The 14,397-nt window shown below is 46.0% G+C and overlaps 1 protein-coding gene across 12 annotated transcripts in view; it reads left to right on the forward strand.

Annotated features, from left to right (window-relative positions):
- Window positions 1-13,008: 13,008 nt before the first annotated feature.
- HNRNPC (heterogeneous nuclear ribonucleoprotein C) overlaps window positions 13,009-14,397 on the forward strand; it is a 59,172-nt gene continuing 57,783 nt past the window's right edge. For 4 of the 12 annotated variants that reach the window (XM_030803088.1, XM_030803093.1, XM_030803081.1 and 1 more), the window contains exon 1: window positions 13,024-13,206. The gene's annotated coding sequence lies outside the window, so the exon portion shown is untranslated. Of the gene's footprint in view, window positions 13,207-14,397 lie in introns of all 12 variants that reach the window. The other 8 variants (XM_030803089.1, XM_030803082.1, XM_030803091.1 and 5 more) reach the window with 3 other exon arrangements.

Consider the following 14,397-nt stretch of genomic DNA (forward strand, 5'->3'; position numbering starts at 1 on the left):
CTCGGACAAGTGTAGGTTAGTGAGGGTGAAGAACCCTTAGTGATAGATGGATAGATATATAAAGCCAGCTTGATGACATCAGCAATTAAAATTTTCTTTTCCTCTTTTTTTGAGATGGAGTATCGTATTGTTGCCTGGGCTGGAGTGCAATGGCGCAATCTCAGTTCACTGCAACCTCCGCTTCCTGGGTTCAAGCGATTCTCCTGCCTCAGCCTCCAGAGTAGCTGGGATTACAGGCGCCTGCCACCATGCCCGGCTAATTTTTTGTATTTTTTAGTAGAGACAAGATTTCACAATGTTGGCCAGGCTGGTCTTGAACTCCTGACCTTGTGATCCGCCAGCCTCGGTCTCCCAACGTGCTGGGACTACAGGCATGAGCCACCCTGCCCAGACTTCTTTTTTTTCTTTTTTACACTCTGTATCACTGTGCAAGCATTTAAAATTTTGTAGCCAGTTCCCCTTACTCTGATGATGATGATGATGATGACGATTATTATTATTATTATTTTGAGACAAGGTCTCACTCTCACCCAGGCTGGAGTACAGTGGTATGCTCTCACCTTACTGCAACCTCGGCCTCCAGGGTTCAAGCAATTCTCGTGTCTCAGTTCCCGAGGCAGCTGCAATTACAGGCACAAGCTGCCACGCCCCACTAATTTTTGTATTCTTAGTAGAGACAGGGTTTTGCCATGTTGGCCAGACTGGTCTTGAACTCCTGATCTCAAGTGATCAACCCGCCTCAGCCTCCCAAAATGCTGAGATTACAGGTGTGAGCCAACACGCCTGGGCCAAGAGTAGATTTTTAAGTGTTCTCATCAAACACAAAAAATTGATGAGCATATGAGGTAATACATATTTTAATTAGCCCAAGATTGGGCAGGCGCTGTGGCTCACGCCTGTAATCCCAGCACTTTGGGAGGCCGAGGCAGGCAGATCACAAGGTCAAGAGATCGAGACCATCCTGGCCGTGGCCAACATGGTAAAACACTGTCTCTACTAAAAATACAAAAATTAGCTGGGTATGGTGATGCGCACCTGTAGTCCCAGCTACTCGGGAGGTTGAGGCAGGAGAATTGTTTGAACCCGGGAGGCAGAGGTTGCAGTGAGCCGAGATTGAGCCACTGGACTCCAGCCTCGTGACAGAGCGAGATTCTGTCTCAAAAACAAAACAAAAAAAAAATTATCCCAAGGTAGCCATTTTCCACCATATATATATATATATATATATATATATATATATATATATATTTCAAAGCAACAAATTTTACATAATAAATATATACAATTTCAAATTGTCAATTAAAAATTAATTAATTTGAAGGCTGGGCGCGGTGGCTCAAGCCTGTAATCCCAGCACTTTGGGAGGCTGAGGCGGGTGGATCACGAGGTCAGGAGATCGAGACCATCCTGGCTAACACGGTGAAACACCGTCTCTACTAAAAATACAAAAAATTAGCCGGACGTGTTGGCGGGCGCCTGTAGTCCCAGCTACTCGGGAGGCTGAGGCAGGAGAATGGTGTGAACCTGGGAGGCGGAGCTTGCAGTGAGCTGAGATCGCGCCATTGCACTCCAGCCTGGGGGACAGAGCATGACTCCGTCTCAAAAAAAAAAAAAAAAAAAAAAATTAATTAATTTGAAAAGGCGTTGTATTCGTTCTGCAGATAGTGGATACATTTCTGAGCATAAAAGTAATAGAATTAGAGCTATGTTAGAGCTTTAGGAAGATTCATCTACTATTAGTGATTTGGAAATTGCGGAGAGGACAGTGTTAAGAGGATATTGCTATAGTTTAGGCAAGAAGTCTTGAACTAGGGAAGGATGGGGGCAGGGGGATGGAAGAATAGGATGGATCATGAAGACACTGAGGAAGGAGAATCAAAAGATGTGACAACTGGTTGGATGTGAGATAGAGTTAAGAGGGTGACAGGATTAAAGATGACTCGATAATGTTGTGCTGGATGCCTGGGAGACTGGTGGTACAATAGAAAATGAATAAACCAGGCCAGGCGCGGTGGCTCATGCTGGTAATCCCAGCACTTTGAGAGGCTGAGGCGGGTGGATCACCTGAGGTCAGGAGTTCAAGACCAGCCTGGCAAACATGGTGAAACCCCGTCTCTATTAAAAATACAAAAATTAGCCGGGCATGGTGGTGCGTGCCTGTAGTCCCAGCTACTTGGGAGGCTGAGGCAGGAGAATCACTTGAACCTGGGAGACAGAGGTTGCAGGGAGCAGAGATAGTGCCAGTGCACTCCAGCCTGGGTGACAGAGTAAGACTGTCTCAAAAAAAAAAAAAAGAAAGAAAGAAAAAGAAAATGAATAAACTTATTTCGTTCTTTTCAAAAACACCCCTAGGGAAGACATAGGAAACTATAAATATGCATCCGATAGAAACTTACAGTTCTTGCTTGCTCCAGATAGCTGTCGCTAATTCTTTTCTCTCAATGTTCTGGTGTTCTTTAGTACTCTAGATTCCAATCAGCTTGTCCTTCTGGCTTGTTAAAAGAGGAGCTAATCCCGTTCTGTTTAGCTTTTAAGATGTTAACTCTTTGTAGATCAGAGTGTGAAGGCTGTGCTTTTCTCCATGCATGTTTGACTTGGAGAAAGAGCAGCTTAAAGGGTCCTTAACAGATCCACTTCTCAACAAAAACTAAAGCTGAGAACACATTTGCGGGATTTGAGATTAAAAGAAATTTGTTGGTATTCAGAGGATGATCTTTAAATCATTTATTTATTTATTTATTTACTTATTTTGAGACAGAGTTTCGCTCTTGTTGCCCAGGCTGGAGTGCGATGGCCGATCTCGGCTCACTGCAACCTCCGCCTCCCAAGTTCAAGCAATTCTCCTGCCTCAGCCTCCCAAGTAGCTGGGATTACAGGTGTGCACCACCACAGCTGGCTCACTTTGTATTTTTAGTAGAGACGGAGTTTCTCAATGTTGAGGCTGGTCTCGAACTCCTGACCTCAGGTGATCTGCCCGCCTCGGCCTCCCAAAGTGCTGGGATTACAGGCTTGAGCCACTGCGCCCGGCCGATATTCTTTAAATCTTTATCTGAAGGGCAACAACAGTGGGAGTTGTTCTGGAGCCCTGAGATCCCTTTGAAGAGAACAAACACTGCACCGTTGGTGGGATCAACATGCCTATTCAGTTGATCATGTGCCAGTGCTTTCAAGTAAGATAATGTATATCTTCCATTTCACCGTGGCCACAGTTTCCAAACCAAACTTTGGGATGTAATTATGAAGCAATAGGATTTGATATAAGAAAATTAAATGTTCTTAAAAATTCTGCATGGCTGGTCACTGCATTCATATTATATATTAAGTGGAACCTGGTCTCAATTGTTACATAAAATCCTCTCTTCATTTATTTATTTATTTTGAGATGGAGTTTCACTCCTGTTACCCAGGCAGGAGTGCAATGGTGCGATCTCAGCTCACTGCAACATCTGCCTCCCCGGTTCAAGCGATTCTCCTGCCTCAGCCTCCTGAGTAGCTGGGATTACAGGCATGCGCCACCACGCCCAGCTAATTTTATATTTTTACTAGAGACAACGTTTCTCCATGTTGGTCAGGCTGGTCTCGAACTCCTGACCTCAGGTGATCCACCCACCTTGGCCTCCCAAAGTGCTGGGATTACAGGCATGAGCCACCACGAATGGCCTAAATCCTGTCTTTAATGCACTGAATGGGTGCACTGAGAAGGCTCCATTCTGATTATTGGCATGAGGTTCGGGGATTTCCAGGAGGATGAACACATAGTTAATGGGCCCCATGTGACTTCCTCTAAATCCCATGAAATAATAAAATAAAATAAAGCGGGGGGGACAATTAGGAAGTAGAGAAAGTATCCAGGACACATACATTTCCCAGTGAAGAGAGGAAAATCCAATATAATATTTTCCCAGGTTTAAGTGACAGATTTATAAAATTTAAAAGCTGGGCTTTTATGCACTTAAGGTTGCTTCTAGCCCAAGTTATTTCTTAATACATCTGGGATTTTCTGTCCTTTTTTAAGATGCTCTAGCCAGAGACAGTGCAGGACAAAATTAATTTTGAAGTAAGCCAAGTTTGTGTTTGATAATCATGTTCTCTTTTCTGAACCTCTGACTTTTGTTAATTTTTTTTTTTTTTTTTTTGAGACGGAGTTTCGCTCTTGTTGCCCAGGCTGGTGTGCAATGGCGCAATCTTGGCTCATTGCAACCTCTGCCTCCCGGGTTCAAGCGATTATCCTGCCTCAGTCTCCCTAGTGGCTGGGATTACAGGCACCCGCCACCACACCCAGCTAATTTTTTGTATTTTTAGTAGAGACGAGGTTTCACTATGTTGGCCAGGCTGGTCTCGACCTCCTGACCTCAGGTGATCCACCCGCCTTAGCCTCCCAAAGTGCTGGTATTACAGGCGTGAGCCACCGTTCCCGGCTGACTTTTGTTAATTTTTAAAACATCGCCTCCTACCTCTTTCAGGCTACCAGTTTCCCTTAACATTCTCATTACATCTTGGAGTGAATTTATGTGATACTTTTTCCACTAGGCTTAATGTACTTCTCAATGTAGACGGTAAGGCCTTGTTCTGTGTTAAAGAAATTTCAGGCTGGGCACGGTGGCTCACACCTGTAATCCCAGCACTTTCGGAGGCTGAGGTGGGTGGATCACTTAAGGTCAGGAGTTTGAAACCAGCCTGGCCAAGATGGTGAAACCCTGTCTCTACTAAAAATACAAAAACAATTAGCTGCGCATGGTGGCGGGTGCCTGTAATCCCAGCTACTCTGGAGGCTGCAGCAGGAGAATCACTTGAACCGGGGAGGCGGAGGTTGCAGTGCGCCGAGATTGTGCCACTGCACCCCAGCCTGGGCGACAGAGCAAAACTCCGTCTCAGAAAAAAAAAAAAAAGAGAAATTTCAGGCCGGGTGCGGTGGCTCACTCCAGTAATCCTAGCACTTTGAGGGGCCAAGGCTAGTGGACCATGATGTCAGGAGATTGAGACTTCCTGGCCAACATGGTGAAACTCCGTCTCTACTAAAAATACAAAAATTAGCTGGGCTTGGTGGCACCTGCCTGTAATCCCAGCTATTCAGGAGGCTGAGGAAGTAGATTAGCTTGCACCAGGGAATCAGAGGTTGCAGTGTGTGGAGATGGCACCACTGCACTCTAGCCTGGCAACAGCGCAAGACTCTGTCTCAAAAACAAAAGAAAAACCAAACAAGCCAGGTGCAGTGGCTCACTCCTGTAATCCCAACAGTTTGGGAGGCAGAGGTGGGTGGATCACTTGAGGTCAGGAATTTGAGACCAGCCGGAACAACATGGCGAAACCCCATCTCTACTAAAAATACAGGCCGGGCGCGGTGGCTCACGCCTGTAATCCCAGCACTTTGAAGGGCAGAGGCGAGTGGACCACGATGTCAGGAGATTGAGACCTTCCTGGCCAACATGGTGAAACCCTGTCTCTACTAAAAATACAAAAATTAGCTGGGCTTGGTGGCACCTGCCTGTAATACCAGCTACTCAGGAGGCTGAGGAAGTAGATTAGCTTGCACCAGGGAGTCAGAGGTTGCAGTGTGTGGAGATGGCACCACTGCACTCCAGCCTGGCGACAGGGCAAGACTCTGTCTCAAAAACAAAAGAAAAACCAAACAAGCCAGGTGCAGTGGCTCACTCCTGTAATCCCAACAGTTTGGGAGGCAAAGGTGGGTGGATCACTTGAGGTCAGGAGTTTGAGACCAGCTGGGACAACATGGCGAAACCCCATCTCTACTAAAAATACAGGCCAGGCGTGGTGGCTCACGCCTGTAATCCAAGCACTTTGGGAGGCCGAGATGGGTGGATCACAAGGTCAGGAGATCGAGACCATCCTGGCTAACACCGTGAAACCCCGTCTCTACTAAAAACACAAAAAATTAGCCGGGTGCGGTGGCGGGCGCCTGTAGTCCCAGCTACTCGGGAGGCTGACGCAGGAGAATGGCGTGAACTCGAGAGGCGGTGCTTGCAGTGAGCTGAGGTCGCGCCACTGCACTCCAGCCTGGGCGACAGAGCGAGACTCCATCTCAAAAAAAAAAAAAAAGAAAAAAAATACAAAAATTAGCTGAGCATGGTGGCGCACTCCTGTATTTCCAGCATCTGGAGGCTGAGGCAGGAGAATCGCTTGAACCTGGGAGAGGGAGGCTGCAGTAAGCCCAGATCGCACCTCTGCACTCCAGCCTGGGCTACAGAGGGAGACTCCCTCTCAAAAAAAAAAAAGAAAAAGCCCCTGGATAAATTTTATATTTGAAAAGATGTGGGCCAGATAGTTCACATAGTATTTTTATACCATTTAGATTTGCTCAAAAGCTCAGTTTGTACCATAATAGTAAAATAAGCACTGACAATGAAATGTGACATTTGTCAACTAAAAAACTAAAAAAGCATTTTGTAAGTTGTACAAAGATTAGCTTAATGAAAAATTACCAGAGGATAAAATCCTGTGCTTCAGAGCCAGAATGAGAACAGATGGCAAATACGTTAAAGAAGGCTTAACCTACAGGAAGCCAGATTTAGGTCACTGCTGAGATGAAAATTAGAAGAGGAACAAAGAAGACAAAGGAAAAGTAGAAGAAAAACATTAAGTAGAAAGTGAAAAGAGAAACTGAAGTAACAAGAAAGAAATTGGAAGTTTGTTTCTTTTTTCAGAAATGAGGTCTCACTATGTTGTTCAGGCTGGAGTGCAGTGGCTGCTCACAGGCACAATCATAGCATACTGCCAGGAACTCCAGGGGTCAAGGAATTCTCCTGTCTCAGCCTCCTGAGTGGCTGCAACTACAGGCACCCACTACCATGCCCCATTATTTTCCATTAAAAAATTTTTTTTTTGGCCGGGCGTGGTGGCTCATGCCTGTAACCCCAGCACTTTGGGAGGCCCAGGTGGGCATACCATGAGGTCAGGAATTTGAGACCAGCTTGGCCAACATGGTGAAACCCTGTCTCTACTAAAAATACAAAAACAATTAGCTGCGCATGGTGGCGGGTGCCTGTAATCCCAGCTACTCTGGAGGCTGCAGCAGGAGAATCACTTGAACCGGGGAGGCGGAGGTTGCAGTGAGCCGAGATTGTGCCACTGCACTCCAGCCTGGCAACAGAGCAATATTCTGTCTCAAAAAAAAAAAAAAAAATTTAAGAGATGTTGCCCAAGCTGGAGGATGTTTTTAAAATAAAGTCACTTATTTTCACAATATCTTCTGAAGGGGCTTGAAGTCTCTATTATATAGGTCTCATAGCACCTTCTTACTTATCTTCAGTAGCACTCACAATTTATTATAAACAATTAGTTGAGTAATTATCCATTTAATATTTGATTCTGTTCTGAAGGGCAGGGGCCATGTCTGTTTTGTTTACTTCTATGTTCTTGTGGCATAAGCTAATTACATAGTACATGTTTAATAAATATTGTTGAGTGAATGGGTAGGATTTTCCCACCTTGGCATACGTTATATTATTAATAATAGTGTAATGGTTATTTGCATACCCTCTAGAACTAGACCTCCTAGCATTAGAATCTTTTTTTTTTTTCTTTTTTTGAGACACGGTCTCGCTGCTGGTAGCTAAATCCTGGTCTCCAGGGATCCTCCTGCCTCAGCCTCCTGAGTAGCTGGGATTACAGGCTTCCGACTGTCTAGCTATAGCGTCAGAATCTTGCACCACCAAAAACCAGTTGTGTGACCTTAGGCAAATTACTTAACCTTTCTGTGCTTTAATTTCCACATCTTTAAAATGGGGATAATAAAATTATCAAATGAGCTAATTCATGTGAAACACTTAGAAAAGTGCTTTACACATGGTATCTGCTCAGTAAATTTTTATTTTTACCATTAATATTTAATATAAGAGTAGTCAATAATACTAGAAGCAAATACTACTTGATTTCAAAACCACGAATGGATGTCATAATCCAGACTATCTTTCCTTCTTTTTTTTTTTTTTTTTCCACTCTGTTGCCAGGCTGGAGTGCAGTGGCACAATCTCGGCTCACTGCAACCTCCGCCTCCTACGTTCAAGTAATTCTCATGCCTCAGCCTCCCAAGTAACTGGGATTACAGGCATGCGCCACCATACCCAGCTAATTTTTGTGTTTTTAGTAGGGACAGGGTTTCACCATGCTGGCCAGGATGGTCTCCATCTTCTGACCTCGTGATCTTCCTGCCTCGGCCTCCCAAAGTGTTGGGATTATGGACCTGAGCCATCGTGCCCAGCTATCTCTCCCAGTTTTAAAGCTTTGCGGACAAGGATTTTTTTTTTTTTTTTTAATTTTCGAGATGGAGTCTTGCTCTGTCCCTTAGGCTAGAGTGCAGTGGCATGATCTCGGCTCACTGCAACCTCCGCCTCCCAGGTTCAAATGAATCTCCTGCCTCAGCCTTCCGAATAGCTGGGATTACAAGTGCGCACCACCACGTCTGGCTAATTTTTGTATTTTAAGAAGAGACAGGGTTTCACCATGTTGGCCAGGCTGGTCGCCAACTCCCTGACCTCAGGTGATCCGCCCAACTCGGCCTCCCAAAGTGCTGGGATTACAGGCATGGCCCGCTGCACTTGGACTGTGATCAAAGATTTTTTTTGCCTGTTTGTTTATATTATTTATTTGTTTTTTGGAGATGGAGTCTCAATCTGTCGCCCAGGCTGGAGTGCAATGGCGCAATCTCGGCTCACTGCAACTTCCACCCCACTGGGTTCAAGTGATTCTCCTGCCTCAGCCTCCCGAGTAGCTGGGGTTACAGGTACCTGCCACCACGCCCAACTAATTTTTTGTATTTTTAGCAGAGACAGGGTTTCACCATGTTGGCCAGGCTGGTCTCGAACTCCTGACCTCAGGTGATCCACCCGCCTCGCCTCCCAGAGTGCTGGGACTATAGGTGTAAGCCACCGCTCCAGAGATTGCAATGAGCCGCGATCATGCCACTTCACTCCAGCCTGGGGGAAAGACTGAAACTCCATCCCTGCCTCCACCCCCCAAAAATAAATAAATAAATAAAGTAATTGATTAATTGATATATGATACTGAAAAACTGGAAACATCTTCAATGTCTTGAAGAGGGGATTGGTTTTTAAAAATGATATTGGAGGCTGGGTGTGGTGGCTCACGCCTGTAATCTCAGCACTTTGGGAGGCCGAGGCGGGCGGATCATGAGGTCAGGAGCTCGAGACCATCCTGGCTAACATGGTGAAACCCCGTCTCTACTAAAAATACAAAAAAATTAGCCAGGCGAGGTGGCGGGCGCCTGTAGTCCCAGCTACTTGGGAGGCTGAGACAGAAGAATGGTGTGAACCCCGGGGGGCGGAGCCTGCAGTGAGCCGAGATGGTGCCACTGCACTCCAGCCTGGGCAACAGCGAGACTCCGTCTCAAAAAAAAAAAAAAAAAAAAAAAGATATTGGAGCCGGGCTTGGTGGTTCAAGCCTGTAATCCCAGCACTTTGGAAGGCCAAGGTGGGTGGATCACTTAAGGTCAGGAGTTCAAGACCAGCCTGGTCAACATGGTGAAACCCCGTCTCTACTAAAAATACAAAAATTAGCCAGGCGTGGTGGTGGGCAACTGTAATCCCAGCTACTCGGGAGGCTGAGGCAGGAGAATCGCTTGAATGTGGGAGGCGGAGGTAGGTTGCAGTGAGCCAAGATTGCGCCACTGCACTCCAGCCTGGGTGACAGAGCAAGATTCGGTCTCAAAAAAAAAAAAAAAAAAAAAAGATATTGACTGGGTGCAGTGGTTCAGGCCTGTAATCCCAGCACTTTGGGAGCTGTGTCGGGCAGACTGCTTGAGCGCAGGAGTTCAAGACCAGCCTGGCCAACATGGCAAAACCACATCTCTACTAAAAATACAAAAATTAGCCAGGAGTGGTGGCGGATGCCTGTAGTCCCAGCTACTCAGGAGGCTGAGGCATGAGAATCATTTGAACCTGGGAGGCAGAGGCTGCAGTGAGCCGAGATCGCCCCATTGCACTCCATCCTGGGCAACAAGAGCAAAATTCCATCTCAAAACAAACAAACAAAAAGTATAAAGCAGTGTTAGCTAAAACGAGAGACCTCTATAAAATTTTATTTTATTTTATTTTATTTTTTTTTTGAGACAGAGTTTCGTTTACTTAAGAGGCCAGACGTGGGTCAGCCTGTAATCCCAGTACGTTGGGATGCCCAGGCCGGTGGATTGGTTGAGCACAGGAGTTTGAGACCAGCCTGGGCAACACGGTGAAACCCCATCTCTACAAAAATTAGAAAACTTAGTGAGTTTGGTGGCACACGCCTGTAGTCCCAGCTACTCAGAAGGCTGAGGTGGGAGGATCTCTTGAGCCCAGGAGATAGAGGTTGCAGTAAGCTCTGATGGTGCTACGTGCAGTGCACTCCAGCCTGGGCAACAGAGTGAGATCTTGTCTCAAATAATAGTAATAATAATAATAACATAAATTACATGTCAACCAGACCCGACAGACTCCAGGCCTCTCTGAGTAAGTGCTACATAAAACATACAACAAAGAAAAGACAGGGCCTGGCGCGGTGGCTCACGCCTGTAATCCCAGCACTTTGGGAGGCCGAGGCAGGAGGATCATGAGGTCAGGAGGTCGAGACCACCCTGGCTAACAAGTTGAAACCCCGTCTCTACTAAAAATACAAAAAAAATTCAGCCGGGCGCGGTGGCCGGCGCCTGTAGTCCCAGCTACTCGGGAGGCTGAGGCAGGAGAATGGCGTGAACCCAGGAGGCGGAGCTTGCAGTGAGAGCCGAGATTGCGCCACTGCACCCCAGCCTGGGCAACAGAACGATACTCTGTCTCAAAAAAACAAAAAGAAAGAAAGAAAGAAAAGACAGGGCTAGCATGGTGCCTCCCAGTATTTTGGGAGGCCAAGGAGGGAGGAATGCTTGAGCCTAGGAGTTCAAAATTAGCCTGGGCAACATGACAAGATGCTGTCTCTACAAAATATATAAAAAAATTAGCTAGCGTGGTAGTGCTCACCTGTGGTCTCAGCTACTCCGGAGGCTGAGGTGGGAGGATTGCTTGAGACTGGGAGGTTGAAGCTGTAATGATCCGGGATCATGCCAATGCACCACAGCCTGAGCAACAGAACAAGATCTCAGCTCAAAAGAAAGAGAAAAAAGGACAGTCTATGTGTTTGTCCTGGAAAAATAGCAATTTCCCCTGATAAATAAAAGTTAATGGTTAATTAATATTTTATTAATTTATTAATAAGTAGTAAACAAGGAAACTACATTGAAGGGTAAGAATTAAACTCTGCCATCAAAAAATCTTACCATCCAGGAAGGGAGAGGAGTGTAAAAACTACCCACGGTGCTACGAGGTAATTTTAAATAAATTGCAATGTGGCAATTGAGTCGAGGCTTTAAGCACTCGTAGGGTATTCTCCCTCTGATTACTTGCTCAAAGTAGATGATTTGGAAAATATAGAAAAGTACAATAAGGTTTTAAGGCTGGGCGCGGTGGGTCACGCTGTAATCCCAGCATTTTGGGAGGCTGAGGCGGGCGGATCACGAGGTCAACAGATGGAGACCATCCTGGCCAACATGGTGAAATCCTGTCTCTACTAAAAATACAAAAATTAGCTGGGTGTGGTGGCACGCACCTGTAGTTCCAGCTACTCGGGAGGCTGAGGCAGGAGAATGGCTTGAACTCAGGGGGCAGAGGTTGCAGTGAGCCAAGATGGCGCCACTACACTCCAGGCTGGTGACAAAGCGAGACTCCGTTTGAAAAAAAAAGAAGTTTAAAAAAAATCACATGTAATTTTCCTACCAGGAGAGAACCACTACTAACACTTTAGTGTATACTTTCTCCCATATTTTTCGTCTTTGCTTTTTAAAATAGTTTAAAGTGGTTTGGCGCGGTGGCTCAGGCCTGTAATCCTAACACTTTGGGAGGCAGAGGCGGGCGGATCACCTGAACAATCTGGCCAACATGGCGAAACCCAATCTGTACTAAAAATACAAAAATTAGCTGGACATGGTGGCACGCACCTGTAGTTCCAGCTACTCGGGAGGCTGAGGCAGGAAAATCGCTTGAACCCGGGAGGCGGAGGTTGCAGTGAGCCAAGATCGCGCCACTGCACTCCAGTCTGGGCGACAGTGACTCTGCCTCAAAAAAAAAAAAAAAAAAAAAAGAAACCGCTCCCTTAGTAGAGCTGATGCTACTCCACTGCGTGCGCAGTTCCTATAATGTAACCAGAGGGACTGGCGGCTGACGGGGGTAGGTAGGAGACAAGCCATTTCAAGAGGAGGGAAATTAAGGGACCAGATTTGGAGGGATGGGCCAATTTTGCTGGCACTTAAGATATTAGTGAGATGCCCTGGGGCCAGAGGCCAGGATTTTGCACTTCCTTTTTATACTGGAGAGGAATAAGTAAGTCAGTTGGTTTGGATGTAACATGTGTTGTCTGAAGAAGGGTTTAATAGGCTGAGAAGCAGAATTCGAAATCTGGAACTAAGAAAGGGTCTGGGGTTGGAAAAACTGCAGGGCTGGTTAGTTTTCTACACACTTTAACGCGGCCTAGTCACTGCTGCTCCCTCCTCATTTTAAGAAAAGTCCTTTCTTTATTCACATTGCACAACGGAGGCTTCATTTCGCGCTTTTTTTCTCCTAGGCCCGGGGCTAAGGCAGGTCCTCTGCGCACGTCACCTAACAACGCCCCTCAACCCCTTCCCCGCCCCCGCGCAGCCGGAAATCCGAGGTCTGGGCGGACCTTCTACTAGGCACTCTAAGTGGCAGCGATAGGACACCGCGGCCGCCAATCAGGCCTCCCAGATACCCGGATGTGAGACGGTGCGCGATACAAAGGCGAGTTTCCACCCAGAGGGTCGTCCGGTGCAATAGCCAATAAGCATTCTCCAGGCGATAAATGACAGGAAAATTAACCAGTTATAAACTAGTTTCTCTCACGCATGTGGAAATTCTCCTGCTTAGTCTAACCCACTGCTAATTGTGATTGGATATCATTGTGAGGAGCGGTTGAACTGTCTAATTAGGAGCGGGAGCGAAAAAACGCACAGCCAATAGGAAGATTCTCAGGAATGGGGCGGGGACTAAGCCTTCGCCTCGGCGGCAGAGGAGACTCGGGGGCCATTTTGTGAAGAGACGAAGACTGAGCGGTTGTGGCCGCGTTGCCGACCTCCAGCAGCAGTCGGCTTCTCCACGCAGAACCCGGGAGCAGGAGACTCAGAATCGAATCTCTTCTCCCTCCTCCCTCTTGGTAAGTGGAGAGGGCGGACGCAGGGAAGGCGCTGGGTTTTTCGGGAAGCGAGAGGGGGTGTGGGAGAGAAGAGGGAATCCTTCCCCTTAACTAACCGGGCCTTCATTTTTTCTGTTTGTTTTGCGGGATTAGGTTGAAGCGGGGGGCAGTTTTACAGGCCTCAGTCTCTGCGTAGGTTTAACCTGGTGTCCTCTAGGCCATGATCGCCAGGGAAAATGTCTTTTTTTCGCTCTTCCTGTGTTAACGGCTGCTTTCGTTTTATTTTCTACGACCGCGAGGACTCCGGGATCATGAAAATGAAGATCGCGATGCTCATTAATATAGTCGAAGTTAATGTAGCGCCGATGGCTTCTATTACTTCCGTTCCTCTTACATGTAAAAATTGGGGGAGGGGAAGGGGGAAGGTTACCAAGTACATGTATCGCGAGCCTTCAAATCCTGGATCGTGCCGCGTGGCCTACGGGAAAGGTTTAACAAAAGATTTAGCATTTTACTGATAACTTTTTATTTTATTCCTCTCTATGAGCAAATGATGGAGCTCGAGGTAGTTATTTTCACTTACATTTGTAAAAGGAAATATTGTGATATAACTATATTAATGTTTACAGCTGACTTTTCATCTGCAGGTTACAAAACACTTGAAATATATGTTAGTGGAACTTTGCTTGAGGTAGGTATTAACTCTTTCTCAGACAGAAACTGAGGCAGAAAAGTGTTGTTTGCTAGAGTCATATTAAGTCAGTAGCAGAACTAGTAAGGAATTTGACCACGAGGTCAGTCGAGTGGTTTTTACCTAGTTAATGGGATACCGGGTTCTAAAACTACTATATTGCAATCTTCGCCAAGAACCTGATGACGGAAACCACGAGGTAACTGGAAATTCCCAAATTGCGCTCAAGAAAAATACTACGAGACTTGAGAATTTATTAACATAACTTCCTAAGTGTAAGATGACAAAATTTGTCTTTCGGGATATTCTGGCGTTAATTTTCCCGTCCACCTAAACTTGGGCAAAAATTCACAGCTACGTTATATTAAGCAAATATTAACAGTGCCTATTATTTGCTGGGTGCTGAAATTTGATTAAAAAGTTAAAAGTTAAAAAAATTGTATAGATCTTTAGTGTCACATTGACTTATCTGGGAAATCGCTTTTTTTAATCCTCACATGAGATTTGGTTAAGTTTATTTT

This window comes from Nomascus leucogenys, chromosome 22a, assembly GCF_006542625.1.
Source record: "Nomascus leucogenys isolate Asia chromosome 22a, Asia_NLE_v1, whole genome shotgun sequence".
Classification (NCBI taxonomy): domain Eukaryota; kingdom Metazoa; phylum Chordata; class Mammalia; order Primates; family Hylobatidae; genus Nomascus; species Nomascus leucogenys.